Genomic DNA, 16906 nt, shown 5'->3' with positions numbered 1-16906 from the left:
GCACACTGGGGTGAAACACTACAAAGTCATCAGAAACATGCATACTCCTCTCGAAGAGGTTGTCTGCTGCAGTGGAGGCCACATTGAACATGTGATATAGTGAAATGTATTTCCAGGCTCCAGGCTACCCGTGTCTAAAATTTCAGTAGTGTTCTGTGAAAAATAAAGTTGTTATTCTAAAATTAAATGTGTCAACTGTTCATGCACCACCCTGTAGTGGATCTTTACCATTCCTTACCACCTTTAAAGGTACAAACCTGTTTTCACATTCCTCAACAATTGCTTTAAACCCATCAAAGAGTATGTTAACATTTTTATTTACCGTTTTCCACCTATCATAGTTACTTTTAAAAAACTCCCTCATGCCTGTTTTATCAGCCATATGGTACTGCCTAATAGTCCTACATTTAAGACCTTCCTTTCTATCACATTTAGTTTTAACTACGACAAAAACTGCTTCGTGATCACTAATACCATTTATTACTTTGGTTTATCTATAGAGCTCATCTCGTCTAGAATATTCTTCCTTCTAGTTGGTTCCATCACTTTCTGAATCAGCAGTCCTTCCCATATTAACTTATTTTCCCTTTGTTGGTCATGCTTCCTGTCATTTGCATTAACTTCCCGATTGGCTTTGGTAAATTGAGATCACCCGCTTCAATCACATTCCTTTCCATATCATGTCCCACATAGCTGATTATCTTATCAAATATTTCCGAATCCCTGTCTGTACACTCCAAAGACATCAAGACATCATCTTTAGAGATGAGCGTGACACCTAGAATTTCATGTTTGTCATCTTTAACTTTTTCGTAGCTTACAAATTTTTCTTTCACCAGAATGAATACTCCACCTCGTATCATTTCTATCCTATCTCTACGATACACACTCCAGTTCTGTGAGAAAATTTCTGCATCCATTATATCATTTCTCAGCCATGATTCAATTCCAATTACAATATCTGGTAAGTATGTATCTATTAAATTATTTAATTCTATTTGTTTCTTTACAATACTTCTACAGTTCAACACTAAAATTCTTTTGCCATCCCTACTTGACTTCCAGATCCTTGTACCCTTATCACTGCTCCCCAGACCACCCCATTTCCCTGAATGTACCTCCCTAAAACCCTTCTAAACAAATTTCCTAACTTATACGTACCACTGCGGTTTAAGCAAAGGCCATCTGAGCACAGATACCTATCTCTTACCCACCCATTAGAATCTAGAAATCTCACTCCCAGTTTCCCACATACCCACTTCATAGTCTCATTTAAATCCCCAATCACCTTCCAGTCAGTATCCCTCCTACACAGTATTCCACTGATAGCAATCTCCTCTTCGTTTAAACTTTGCCCATGCTGCATTTACCAGATCAGACACATCCTCAAATATGTTGGTACTGATACCTGCTTGCCTTACGTTGTGGTACCAACATGAAACACTACCACCTTCTCCTTTCCCTCCTCCTTCTCATTTACTTTCCTCAACATCTGCCTTAACCTAATTATTGGATAACACTCTAACCTGGTTCCCTTTCCTCCACACACTTTTCCCACATGTCTAACAATGGAATCCCCCATTGTCTCCTTAACAACACTTCTGACCATAGCCCTTCTGAGACTCTTGTCTCTTAAATTTAGTCCATTAAATCTGTTTTTAACATCTATTGCTTATTAAGTCACGTCTGCATGATGGTATGGCATTGTCTATCCATTGCAGATCTTGTTTTTTTGTTGCTTGTATTGCACTCCTCCACCTCTGAGTACGAAGTATATAGTCAAGCTGATTCCTGTATTGACCATTTGGCGAGGTTCAGGTGTATAAGTGTCATTTCGGCAGTTGGAACAGTGTATTGGTAATGACCAGTGAGTTGTCTTGACAGAATGGTATGAGTCTCTGCCATTCTTCATTTGTTGTACCAAGGCCAAATTTTCCCATTATTCAATCTACAATTTGAATGCTTGCTTTGGCATTCCATTTCCCAGTAATGAAGATGACATCCTTCTTTGGTGTCAGCTCCAATAGTTCTCGTAAATCTTCATAGAATTGGTTAATATCTCCCTCTTCAGCTGTGATGGTTGGAGTGTATGACTGTGATATTAAAACGTTGGCCTTGAAAATGTACAGACATTACAGTATTCTGTCAGTTTTAAAGTTGCACCTCATTATAGTGTTACACATCCTGTTACTATCAGGGCAACTCCATTTTTCCTTTGGTTTTCATGTTGTTATGAAGAGACTTTTAATTTTTGTAAATGTATTTCATTAATTGAAGTTGGCACTTTCCAAGCCTATTTTCCATTGGTCGTATGATTTTGTATTGTTGAAATTGGTTACGCATGCAACAGTCATATCCATCATCAAGTTGTGATATCGCATCATTAAGACATATCAAATGCAATAAAGTATTGAAGGCACCAAGTTCCTTTACTTCAAAATCAAAAACAAACACATGTCTAGAATAGTAGACCATATAGTCATCCATAGCAAATTCACCCATAGCAGTCTATCTCACTTCACTTATTTCCAGTATATTGATGCCTGTTCTCTCTATTTCTCATTTGACTACATCCAGTTATCCTTGATACATGGATCTTATATTCCAAGTTCCTAAACAGTCCTGCTCCTTCCAGTATTGCACATTTCTTGAGGCATCCTCAACCTTGTGTAGTACAGGGAAAAATAAATCTCTCTATGAATTTTGCTCTTTCTAGATTTCTATTGTTTCAGTTAACCCATAGTAATTAGGATAGCCCTCTAGCAGGTGGGCTAGGGTATAAAGTACACCACTGTTAAGTTTTTCAACTTTGCAACACTGTAGTCTTCCTAGTGCTCTTTGCTCCTCTGCTATTCTTTCAGTGTGACGTTGGTTGTTGAATGTGATAGCTGGAATCTGCATGAGTGAATCTGAGCAGCTGTATGGTTGTTTTTAGTTTGGAACAAGTCGTAGGTGGCCTACAATGTACCCCACGTGCCTGATGGAGCAAGTGTTTCGACTATATGAATTTCTCAATATTTTCAAACATGTCGGCATTTAGAACACAATATTAACAGCTATTTTCTTTAACTACAATATTTTTCCGCTTATTTACGACACTTGCGCCTAAGGAAATAGCCAAATTACTTCACGAACAATCAGAGGAAGACAACTTGGACAGTGCAGATCAAATGAAAAATATGAAGTCATCGCCAGAAGTGAGCATGAGACTGAATCTGAGGAGGAAGGTCTTACTCAGTGTTGAACATAGTAGGTGTAAAAGCTCAAGTTCTCTACTGGTCAAATCCTGAAAACCAGAAAGAATTTCCTGAAATTATTGTCTTTACCTGCTATGAAACTGCACCTCATAGAAACAGCAACCATAAATTCACTGCCATGCAATGTCGGAGCACATATCGTAGACCCGCAGTAGAGGAAGTAAACCTTGATGGACCAGTAAAGAAATGTGGATGATGTGGTCAAGCTAAAGACATTTGTACTGCCATTCAGTGTTCTTTCTGTGAACAGTTTGCTTGCAAGAAACATGTAGAAGTTACGTACATGTGTGATTCTTGCAACAGCAAAGAAGAAGGTGAATACTCATCTGAAAGTTAGTTTATGGATTTGATAGATGGAACAGAGAAGATTATAATCAAAAAGGTTTCAAGCGTGCAAATATTTGTTGTTGTTGTTGCATTTTCACTTATTACAGGGTATGATAAGGTAAAATTTGCAATTATTAGTGATGTGGGTAAATAAAATTTGGTGAAAATGAGTTATTTCCCATTATTATGTGATCTTAAGGTGTGGAATATAAAGTACACCACGCATCTGGTCTAACTTTTATGTGCGCCTGCTGGAGAGACAGGCTAAAGTGCAGTTTAGAATTGTAGTACTGTATAGCTATTCTTATTAGATACCGTAGTATTTCTATTTGTGTATACAGTAGAACCTTGATAATTCGAAATCGATTAATTCAAAATCTCGAAGCAGTTCTCGTTCCCGGAAACATGAGGTACGGTTTTGCATGTTATTTAAATCTTTAATTCAAAATATGGATAATTCGTAATTCGAAGAACAATGTCGGTCCCGTTACCGAAATTCAGACTTTTAATTCGAAACTGCCCTTATATTTTGAAAAACAAATTAGTATTTTACAGAGAAATTCAAATTCAAAATTTCTCCGCGTCATGAAAGAATGCGTCTTCCGGAACGTGAAGGGGTAACTTTGCGCACTTTCACCTACTTCGGCATGTCTATAGTGTGCTTCATATCTGCTATGTTCGAGCAGAATCATAATTATTTTGTATTCGGTGTTTTTAGGAACGCCACAATTCACAATATCACGTAGCAGGCAGTGTGCAGAGAGGTAGAATCCACGAACACTGGCGATGCAAACAGTTGGCCTATAATCCATTCGTACACACCAAATAATATTGTCAATGCCGACGAAACTGCATTGTTTGTTTTATTTTTTTAAATGCTAAGGCCAAACGGACTTATGGTTTTAAAGGAGAGAATTGCCAGCCAGCAAATGTACTGTGTTGCTATGCAGTGCACACTGCACATGGAAGCGGGAGACTTTCTTCCTCTGTCATAGGAAAGTTCTAAAAGCCACGATGTTTTTAAGGGCGTCGGGCACTTTCCATGCCAATACAAGGCATATAAAAATGCAGACAGTACAGTAATCCAAAAGATAAAGCATTTGCACAGGTGTTGTTGTTGTTTGAGGCACAGTCCATAGACTGGTTTGATGCAGCCCTCCATGCCACCCTATCCTGTGCTAACCTTTTCATTTCTATGTAACTATTGCATCCTACATCTGCTCTAATTTGCTTATCATATTCATACCTTGGTCTACCCCTACCGTTCTTACCACCTACACTTCCTTCAAAAACCAACTGAGCAAGTCCTGGATGTCTTAAGATGTGTCCTATCATTCTATCTCTTCTTCTCGTCAAATTTAGCCAAATCAATCTCCTCTCCCCAATTTGATTTAGTATCTCTTCATTCGTGATTCGATCTATCCATCTCACCTTCAACATTCTTCTGTAACACCACATTTCAAAAGCTTCTATTCTCTTTCTTTCTGAGCTAGTTATCATCCATGTTTCACTTCCATACAATGCCACGCTGCACACAAAAGTCTTCAAAGACATCTTTCTAATTCCTATATCAATGTTTGAAGTAAGCAAATTTCTTTTCTTAAGAAAGCTCTTCCTTGCTTGTGCTAGTCTGCATTTTATGTCTTCCTTACTTCTGCCATTGTTAGTTATTTTACTACCCAAGTAACAATATTCATCTACTTCCTTTAAGACTTCATTTCCTAATCTAAAATTTCCTGCATCACCTGACTTCGTTCGACTGCACTCCATTACTTTTGTTTTGGACTTATTTATTTTCATCTTGTACTCCTTACCCAAGACTTCGTCCATACCATTCAGCAGCTTCTCAAGATCTTTCAGCTTTTTCAGTAAAGTGACAAGTACATTTTTGGATAACTAAGACATAGTTGTTTTTTTTTTTTACATGTTAGCATCATCATTTTTCAGAAGTATATTCAGATATTGCATGGCTATAAGATATTAAATATGGACAATATATTAATGTATTAATTAAAGTAAGTTATATAGAGGTTATATTAAGATATCTGCATAAGAGTAGGCCTAATATTCCTCGAGTTTTTTCTTGAAACATTTAACCGATTTAGAGTTCTTTATAACAGGAGACAATACATTATATTCCATAAACACTGATGATTCTATGCCTTTCACTCCATACTTTACTGAATTGGAGTGAGAGGGATATATCCTTAATGATCCTCTAGGTTCATATGTATGAATTTCACTAAAATAGGAGAAGTTAACAGCAGAGTGGGTTAATTTCCTGCCTAGCTTATACATAAAGACGGATGATGAAAATGCAATTTACTTATGGAATGGCAGAATATTTAACTCTGAAAATACTTCTTGTGACGGTTTGAGGAATGGGAATCCATACATGATTTTGATGGCCCTTTTTTTGTAGGAGTTCCAAATTATTAACATAATCTTTCCTACATCTTCCCCAAATGAAGCTTGTGTATGTTAGATGTGGGTGGATCATTGCATAATATATACACTTCAATTGTTGGTGTGAGAAATTACTGCATCTTAATCTGTGCATTATTCCTATCAAAGGAATAATTTTGCTGATTACGGTACATAATCAATATGGCTTTTCCAGGAAAGGGTTGAGTCTAATACTAGCCTACCAAGATACATAGCTGAGTTACTCTCTTTATTACTTGGTTCTTTAGCGTAACAGTGTTAGCTGCTGTGATCTTCCCAAGTAGTTCTGTGCAAGAAATACTCATATGACAAAAGTGAAACCATCACAAAGTGCATTTTTAATTTGGCTAGGGAATGAATTTGGTAAAGACGTATTTACAACAGATGGGCGTGTTTTACCCTAATTTGTAAACTGTGCAGTGTTAAGTGAGTGCAGAAAGGAAGTTTGTTGTACAATAGCACATTCAGCGAGATTTATTTATTTATTTAGCGTATGGCCAACACATCACATTACATATAAATATAGTAGTACGGTAATACATAATATTTACAGTTTGAAGTATTTACAGGTTCAAATTATTTACCTAGTCAACACACAAGGGTGAGAGCAGAAAAAAGTCTCTTGGGCTTCCCTGGTAGGCAGTGAGAGGACACTGCTCCACAATGTCATCAATATATTAGGTGATAAATATTTCTAGGGGTAGGTGAACACACCAGTCACCTAAAAGTTCTACGAGGTCTGGTCTATGGAGCTGAGCATTTCTTCAAGGTTTACCTGAGAAACATAATAAAGTATGTAAAGTTTGACTTGACTCCTGATCAGGCATGCTGAAGCAGATATTCGAAGGAGTGAAGTCCATGGAAGTTAAATTTGGAAAGAAAAGTGTACCGTATGGTATGTGTATGGAGTCCTTTTGTTTTAGTGAAATAAAGCTAAAGATGTGGAGAACTTTTTTAAAATCATCTTGAAGCTGATTAAATGGATTTGAAACAGCCTTGGTTCCAGAGCTATGATAATGATGCTGAGCTGACAGAACACCAAAGGTGTCATTGTATTTGTAAGATGTAATAATATTGCTTACTTAGAGAATGTACATGCAGCAAAAACAGCATCAACTGATGCTGACAATTTTTGGAACAATCAAAACCCTGCCTATCTTCTTTGCTTGTTAGAGAGTACAAAAATAAAAGCTATTTCTAGGGCTTAAAATCTGCAGTAGAACCTAGTTGGAGTACAAAGGTAGACCATGAGAATCTCCCAGTGTATACACTAGAGAGATCCTTCTGGCAATGGTGTATGCTGGAATCAAGACGTGGGCTACCACTAGACTTAGGTTACCCCTTTTCAATAGTTGGTTTAGTGAACGTGAAGCCTTCATACTGTTAATTCCCCTGGCTTGGGGACTGGGTGTTTATGATGTCTTCGCCATTCATGTTATCCTCATTAGATCACCACCAAGCCTATACAGATGCCATGCACCATTATTATTATTAAACATGTTGAATTTTACCGCGGTCGTACCCATCATTCACTGATTTATTAGCTTCTTCGGGAGATCAGTGGTGGTGTACGAGTCCGACCCATGATCACGGTTTGATTCCAACCAACAAAAGAGAACACTAAACCTGAAAGAATGTATTTCAGTTTAGCAGATCTACCTATAAGAAGAAAACTATATTTCACCTATAACAGCACCGTCCAGTGTCTTTCTACAAGGATACAGAAGTAAACGGGAGTGAAATACCAGCACTCAGTTATCTATATAATTACATCAGAAATATGGAGGTGAGGAAATATATACGATGAGTAATGCATGGTTGATAGTTAGCAGTGGTGATCTGACGGAACGAAGCCTAGCACAGCTACAACCCCGGTCCCAGCAGCTATCGAACATACGTCAGCAAGCCGTGTGAGATGTCTTGAGGGGAGAGGGGCGAGAGTCCGGCCTGCAATATCAGAAATACGTGCGATGTTTTTTCTCACTGCTTTCATGTTTTGTAAATGGAACAATGTGTCAGATGCTTACACTGTAATATGGTTTAGACTTCCATCATTCTCAATTGAGGTTTGGGCTTCACTGATAGCCTTGGTAGCCCTCAGTATACGCCACTGCCTTCTGGTCTTCAAGCTAGGACCTAATGAAACAAGAGGTGCCACTGGAGAGCTGATTGAATTATAGATACAAATTTAGTTGAGATTTTAGAATAAAGTTTTCATTTCAAGTTACTGTATTGATGAGGTGAAAGTAACTCACAAAGTTCACTGTAAGTACTTTGGTTTTAAAATACGGAAATATCTCCATTTGGATAACCACGTTAACAAGGTTGTAAAGAAAGGTTACAGACCTCTTCAAATAGTTGGGAAGGTATTTAGGAGTTTCAGTAAGGATGTAAAGGAGAGGGTGTATAAGTCTCTGGTAAGACCCCAATTAGAATATGGGACCCACACCAGGATTACTTGATGATGTTGTTATTGTTGTTTGAGGTCATCAGTCCATAGACTGGTTTGATGCAGCTCTCCATGCTACCCTATCCTGTGCTAACCTTTTTGTTTGTACATAATTGCTGCATTTCATCTACTTCCTTTAAGACTTCATTTCCTAATCTAATATTACCTGCATCAGTTATTTTTGTTTGACTGCACTCCATTACTTTTGTTTTAAATAATAATAATAATGTTATTTCTTTTACGTCCCACTAACTACTCTTTTAGGTTTTCGGAGACGCCGAGGTGCCAGAATTTAGTCCTGCAGGAGTTCTTTTACGTGCCAGTAAATCTACCGACACGAGGCTGACGTATTTGAGTACTTTCAAGTACCACCGGACTGAGCCAGGATCGAACCTGCCAAGTTGGGGTCAGAAGGCCAGCGCCTTAACTATCTGAGCCACTCAGCCCGGCACTTTTGTTTTGGACTTATTTATTTTCAACTTGTACTTCTTATCCAAGACCCAGTCCATACCATACAGGAATTTTTATAGATCTTCTCCAGTCTCAGATAAAATAACAATATTGTCAGCAAATCTCAGGGTTTTGATTTCCTTTCCTTGAATTGTGATTCCCTTTCCAAATTCCTCTTTGATTTCTTTTACTGCCTGTCTATGTAAACTTTGAAAAGGAGGGGGGAAAACTACAGCTGTACCTCACTCCTTTCTGGATTGCTGCTTCTTTTTCAAAGCCCTCGATTCTTATCTCTGCAGACTGATTTTTTTTACAGATTGTAGATAAGTTACCTAATTCTTCTTTCTCGGTATCTGATACCGATCATCTTCAGTACCGGTATCTCAAATAGCTTGGTCCAATCAACATTATTAAATGCTTTTTCTAGATCTACGAATGCCATGTACGTGGGCTTGTCCTTTTAATTCAATCCTCTATGATCAGACGTGAAGTCAGGATTGCTTTACGTGTTCCTAGATTTCTTCTGAAGCCAAATTGATCTTCTCTCAACTCAGTTTCAGTTTGTCTTTCCATTCTTCTGTAAATAATACGTGTTAAAATTTTGCAGGCGTGTAATACTATACTAACGGTGCGGTAGTTTTCACACTTGTTAGCACCGGCTTTCTTGGGAATAGGTATAACAAAAATCTGCCGAAAATCGGATGGCAATTCTCCTGTCTTATAAGTTACATCTTACGCACTAAATGGAATGACCTCGCCATATTGGTTTCTCAAAGATATGAGCTTCATTGATGTATCCATATTGAACTGAGATTACAGAGATGAGATGAGATATCTATTAGGTTCCACCTATTCAATAGTACGTGTTGATGTTACTAATAATTTTTATGCAACTTGGGACCAGTTTTGACACATAAAATGTCATCATCAGCCATAAAATGATTCACAAATATATAAGCAAAGACATAATAATCAAAACTATTGTGGATTCATTTTGAAATATGATCATTAAAAATCTTTAACCATCCATTCAGACCGTAATATCAAAACCAAGATGGTGGACGTCGTGGGCGCAGTAGCTGCCGGCTGATGAAGGCAAATACAGTAGAGACAATATGCGACACTCTGCGAGATATCAAGGGACGGCTATTAGAGCTCTCTCTAGCGGATTGACCTGAGAACTACTGATTCTGTCATAAGAGCACGTGTATTTGTGTGTGAAGTTTTTGGTGTTATTTATGCGTTTTCAGTGAGTTGACATAATTAAATAGAAGCGTGTGTCATTCCTTGATATCTCCTCTCAACATGAGGGGAAAGGTATGTGCTGTATTTGGCTGCAGTAACTTACTTACATTTTCTTGTCACGAGGGAAACGGAAGAAAGACCGCGAATCCTTCTGCACTTCATAGTTATTGCAGCCAAACGCAGCACATACACTACCGGTCAAAAGTTTTCGATCACCTATGCACAAAACTAGATACTTTACTTCAATGTACAAACACATCGTAAAAACTAAATAGACCAACAAAATATATATTTTTTCTCTCTATATTAAGTAGAATACAATATGGTTTATATTTTAGCCTCTTCAAAGTATCCACCCTTTGCCCTCCTAACAGCTGCACAAACTCTTGGCATTCTGGAAATAAGATTTTGTAGTGTTTGTGTAGATATTGCAGTCCAACAGCTCTGTAAATTATTCCATAGCTCTTCAACATTAGTTGACCTCAGTTTTCGGACCTCCCTGTCAAGTTCATCCCATAACAGTTCAATGGGATTTAAGTCTGGTGACTGACTTGGCCAAATCATAATTTTCAGTTCCCCATATTTCTCTTTTCTATTGACATACCGTACCCTCTACACAATTTAGAAGAATGTTTGGGGTCATTGTCCTGCTGCAGAACAAACCCACGACGAATAAGCCTCTTGTCAGATGGAACTGCATTGTTGATCAGTATCCTGTGGTATCCTTCCTTCTTTAATGTTCCATTAATTCGCACTAGACCACCGACTTTATCACCCGCAAAACATCCCCACACCACAACCGACCCTCCACCATGCTTCACCGTAGGTGTCACACACTGACTCTTCATACGTTCTCCACGAAGTCGACAAACAAACATTCGACGATGGCTCCCAAATACTTCAAACTTCGATTCATCCGTGAATAACACCTTGGACCATTGCTGCACGCTCCAGATTTTATGTTGCTGTGCCCATTGCATTCTTTTCACCTTATTTTGTGTCCGTAATAAAGATTTTTTGGCCGCTATGCACCCCTGTAAATCTCGTTTACGAAGACGGCGTTGCACTTTTGAGACAGAGATTGGAGCAGCTCGCATATTATTGACTTCCTCGCGAATTTCAGGTGCCGTACGAGTTCTCTGACGTTTACTCTGTACACATGTGAACTGATCGTTCCTGTATGATGTTACACGGGGTCTTCCAGATCGCGAAACACTTGCATTGGCACCGGTTTGCTTGAACCGCTGCAATGTATACCTACACCACTGTAGATTGGGCTACGCCAACTTTTGTTGCTATTGTCTTACAAGAATACCCTTCGTGATGCAGAGCTACAATTACAGCAGGTTTTTCAGTTCCAATCTCCTCCTTCCGTCCCATTTGGAGGTAATATGTTATGCACCTGATCAGATACACAAACATACTGCTAGCTGCACACAGTGTACTGAAAACTAATGTGAACTGCTTGCTACACAGACAGCTGAAGGAATGAAGCCTATTCGAGTGGACACGTCTAGGGTAAAGACACGTCAGTGTTGTTGTGGTTACTCATCAGCGACCCTCCATGCGGAGAACCGGTCAAATACACAGCAGAGTCGTTCGAACGTCTTTACACGTTTATGCTTGTTTTATTATCAGAACAGGGCTATGATAGATTATTTAAAACTACATCTCTGTTTTAGCCACAAATCCATAGTTGTGATAGGTGATCGAAAACTTTTGACCGGTAGTGTATCTTTCCACTCATATTTACAGGAGATATAAAGGAATGACACACGCTACTATTTACTTATGTCAACTTAATGCAAACGCATAAATAACCCCAAAAACTTCACAAACAAATACACGTGCTCTTATGACAGAATCAGTAACTCTCAGGTCACTCCGCTAGACAGAGCTCTAATCTCTGTCCCTCGATATCTCGCAGAGTTTCGCGTATTGTCTCTACTGTATTTGACCGGACTGAGCAGTGATCAAACCCGCCAAGTTGGGGTCAGAAGGCCAGAGCTTCAACCGTCTGAGCTACTCAGCCCGGCTTCACATTAAATTACTTTCGTCGATACTACTGGTTCAATCCCCCAGAAATTACTAAAATATCACGTACATAGTTTGCCAACGGTGGTAATTTACCTTGATAAATGGAACATCATAGGGAAAATCACTGTTGCACCTATGAAACCGCTTCGTGAACAACTACTCATCACATATAATCAACTAGAATCACACACATTCTGCTAGAATAGATGGACAGGGCCACAGCAAAAGAGAACAACAAGTTGATTATTTAGAAATGTCAATTATTAAAATAACGTTTTCTCCTACATTTCACTTCGCTGGATGGATGGGAATACATTATAAAACTGTTAAAATGATATTTGTAACATCATTTTGAATGTTTAAAAATAATTTAAGGTGTGAAATTCCACAATTTATTCACTCTAATGAGAACTATGAAACATAACGTGTTGCCTTAGTTTCGAATTGGTGGACAATTTCTAATGTTCAGCACTCAATGAAAGGGAAGTACACCCGAAATTATTATGCCAGCCCAATGAACGGCCCTGGTGATGTTAAGCCTTCCTTACTGGAAACTCTTAAAACATACTGTATGTTAACATTTATGGTATAGCAGCACTTCCAACAATGATGGTAAACATAGTGATGAAACGTTCAGACACTAAAGATATAATAGGGTTTCCCCATTGAAGAACATTAGTATAAAAACTCCATTGACCCTAAACAATGATGTCTTTAACCTAAATGGACGAGCTTCAGTTTGGTGTAGACTGCTTGATAACAGATATCCACAGCATGAATCGGAAGGTATTGGTACAATAAAATACCTGCGTTACAAACGAAGTTAATTCCTGCAAGTCACTATTTCTTCTGTGTAACAGTGTACAGATTGCTCAATCTGTCACACTATAAGTTTTGTTATACTCGAAGATCCAGACAAATGTTTTCGCAGGCAAGCACAGATTCTTGCAAAATACAATTGCATCTAAATCACGCGACACTTTGAAGCACATAGACACTGACAGAACATCATCATACCAATTATCATCTGTCCAAATGAATTGCTTTTCGAGAAATACGAATAGGTCCACAATTTAGAATTAGAATAAGGCTTCCTTAACCTCAGACTTACTCTCAGATGACATATGCATACTACTGTTTTGTAGAAATATTCACGATGTAGGCATATGTTCCTAATCCACTTCTCTCTTAATGTTTTCTCCTTAGAAAACGTTCACAACACGATCGAAACAAACAAATTCTCACTTGACCGCGCATAATTACAGATCCTAAGTGACCACTGACCCTTATGAATTCACTTACACACTTCTATTCTACAAAGAAACTACCGGTAATGTTTATCGTAAACTTCCATGAAATTACTTCGACTGAATAAGAAAACGAAAACGAATATGCTCACCATTTTCGGTTGGAAAGAAATCTTCCTTAACCATAATTTTTGGTTATACACATACGATAGTTTGGTCTTTAACTTCCAAATTTTCCCGATGAATATTTCTTATCCATTTCTCCCGTAAATATCTATCTTCAGGGAATTTAAAAGCTTCAGCAACGGTATAATTCGATCTACAACCACGAACGCAGCAGGAACGATCCATTTTGTGAAATGTTACAGCATGGCAATATAAAAACTATTATACCATCATATACACTCCTAACAATACACCATACTAATAAACCTTTATAGATTACTATTTTATCAAGTATATACTTTATACTTCAATAAATCGATGAAAATAACACGCTTTAACATAATGTAAACACAGATATGAACCAACCACATGTCCCAAACTTTCGCCCACGGAGGCGCCATTTTTCTCACAATCGATAGTAGCATTAAGGGCTGATATATTGTACTCGGTCTTGGTTTACGGCTGGTTCAAAGGCTTTCGGGATGGATAGGACACTCGTGATGATGCGTCACGTCCGGATCGACCGTCAGCAAGCAGAAGTGCAGAAAACCTCGATCTAGTGCGACAAATGATGGAAAAAAATCACATCGACTGATTAGCAGAAGGCAACACGGATGCAAATTGCTGGATATTTCATTGACATATGTGACCAAGATCCATCTTTTCTAAAAATCAATATCACAGGCGATGAGAGGTGGTGCTACCAGTTCGATACGAGATCAAGCGACATTCAATGTCATGGTGTTCACCGGTTTCCCCACGTCCCAAAAGGAGTCGCCCCCAAAGTCCATGATCAAGACACTGTGCATCGCATTTTTTCGACAGCAATGGCAAGATCCATCGGATGGTCAAATTGCCAATGCCACATTCTACGAGAAAGTTTTGAATCGGTTGCTGCTATGCACTCGGCGTGTTCGGCCAGAGTTGTACAGGAATGAAAAGTGGAGTGTCCTCTATGACAACGCCCACACAACATGTGCGCAACTTCTTGGCTATGGGGCTTGCAACTGCTGTCGAGTCCCCACTGTACTTTCCGGATCTGACCTGCAGACTTCTTTTTGCTTCCCCGCCTCAAGTGAATCCTGAAACGCACACATTGTGCTGACATAGTGGACATCCAAAGACGTGTGACATCAGTGCTTCGATCGATTCGAAAAGAGGCCTTCACTGCCAGTTTCCAGCAACTGTGTACACATTCCCAAAAGTGTATTGTTGTCAATGGAGAGTATTTTGAAGGCGAATAAAGGAATTTTGTTTCTAACTTCTGTTTCCTCTGTGTTATCATTCACTACAAGTTTTAGACGCACCTTGTATAGCTGTAATTAGGTTATCTTCTGCTTCCTGTAAATATGATGGTGACATATTTGCTTTTTGAAAATGCTCTACCTCACAAACATTCTTTAAATATGTGCAGTAGAGAAAAAATATCAATATGGTTCTCTCCGTCATATACAAATAGCATATTCTCCTCTCCGTTGGATCTTATGTCTATAACGGTCAGAGCGCCGTCAACTTCCTGCACATGTTTTTAGATAGAGGTGGCGAGTTATTTCGTTTCTAAGTTGTTAATTCTACATAGACTACATGCTTACTTAACGAACTGTCCACAATCTGTTGAGGAGCGGCTAGTATTTCCTTTCTTACCGTCACCGAGCGATTGGTTGCGCGGTTTGGGTCACGTAGCTGTCAGCTTGCATTACGGACGTAGTGGGTTCGAATCCCACTGTCGGCAGCTCTGAAGATGGTTTTCTGTGGTTTTCCATTTTCACACCAGGTATGTGTTGGGGTGGTGGTGGTGGTGATTATTGTTTTAAGAGGAAGTACAACTTGAAAGTCACAGTCGCTTCCTTCCCACTCCTAGCCCTTTCCTGTTCCATCGTCACTGTAAGACCTATGTGTGTCGGTGCGACGTAAAGCAATTTGAAAAATCTTTTTTCTTACAATCTTCGAAGGGAGTTTGCAGATTAGGGGGCAGAGGGGGGGGGGCAGAGAGGGCAGGGGGGCAGGGGGCGATTCGACCCCCCCAATTTTGTGGAGAAAAATTAAATTTTTATTCCGTTTTAGCCATCCGACTATTTTTAAGTTTCGATAGATTGAACAACCGAAGAGTTATTTTAAAAAATCGCCTGAAACTAGAAATTATAGTCTACGTATAAAAGCATTTGTACAATCCATATTGTTTTTCAGCTCATTCCTTCCTTTAATTTATTTAATTACCTATTAAGACACACTGAGAAAATATCGCTCATTGCGGCTAACCGATTCACTCTTTCGTCATTCTGGCAGTCTCGCTCAGTAAATGTGTCTAAATGTGTCTGTGTAGGGTCTGTTAATGTGCAGTCAAATACTAAATATTTTAATTTTATAATCACGCGGAACTTCTATTTAATTGTAATGCATGTGTAGGCCTAATTATTATCCCTTCCGTGAAAGTTCTGCTATTACGGCACTAAAGTAGGCAGACTCAACCTTTATGTCTCTATCGAAATTCGCTTAAAGAGCATTAAAAAACTTACCATTTAGTACCTATATTTTTCAAATATACCTTCCTATAGCCCTTAAACCCGGGTACTTTGTGCTGTCTCATTTTTGTGCAACCCCACCCCTCCCCCCACTTCTAACTCCCAATCGCCGCTACTGGTCGCACTCGCATACTTTTCTCTTTACACGGCTAGAAATACATTTTCTGTGGGTCATGATTCTTGGGTCATGATTATGAGACCCACATAACACAAAGCTTTTCTCACTACTCGAATATAAATGCGTCAAACAGTTCTTATGTCTTACACTTACGAAATGTACATGAAGTTGCCTACAACTCGCAACAATTCTGCACTCTTCTCATTGGACATGGACAATGCATATCCCGATTAAACATCTTCGCTAAAAGTTACAATCACACATCCACCTACGACAATGAAGGGAAGAAGAGAACCTCGATTCTGTTCTCGAAAGGAGGTAACCGATGACTTCCACATCTTGCCAAGGAACCTAGCCGCCTCCTCGGTTCATTAGCGAGTGTAAGAAAGCTTGCAAGGAGTTACCAATGAGCGCACCTCGACTTGCTCCAAGAAAATCTAGAGTCGGGTTTGTATGAATATAGGATGAAGCGGGGTGCCACTTCTATGCATACCCTACGCTCTGCATAGACTGGACACGCCTCTGCATTAAAGACATGACGTAACTTCGAGACTGAATTCAAATGGAAAACATTTTAACGAGAGTTGCAAAATGTATTGGTGTTTGAGGCAAAATATTAAAAGTATATTGTAAACTGTAAGAAA

Source organism: Anabrus simplex, chromosome 5, assembly GCF_040414725.1.
Source record: "Anabrus simplex isolate iqAnaSimp1 chromosome 5, ASM4041472v1, whole genome shotgun sequence".
Classification (NCBI taxonomy): domain Eukaryota; kingdom Metazoa; phylum Arthropoda; class Insecta; order Orthoptera; family Tettigoniidae; genus Anabrus; species Anabrus simplex.
The sequence above is the reverse complement of the archived record's forward strand: the minus strand, read 5'-3'. Positions refer to the sequence as shown.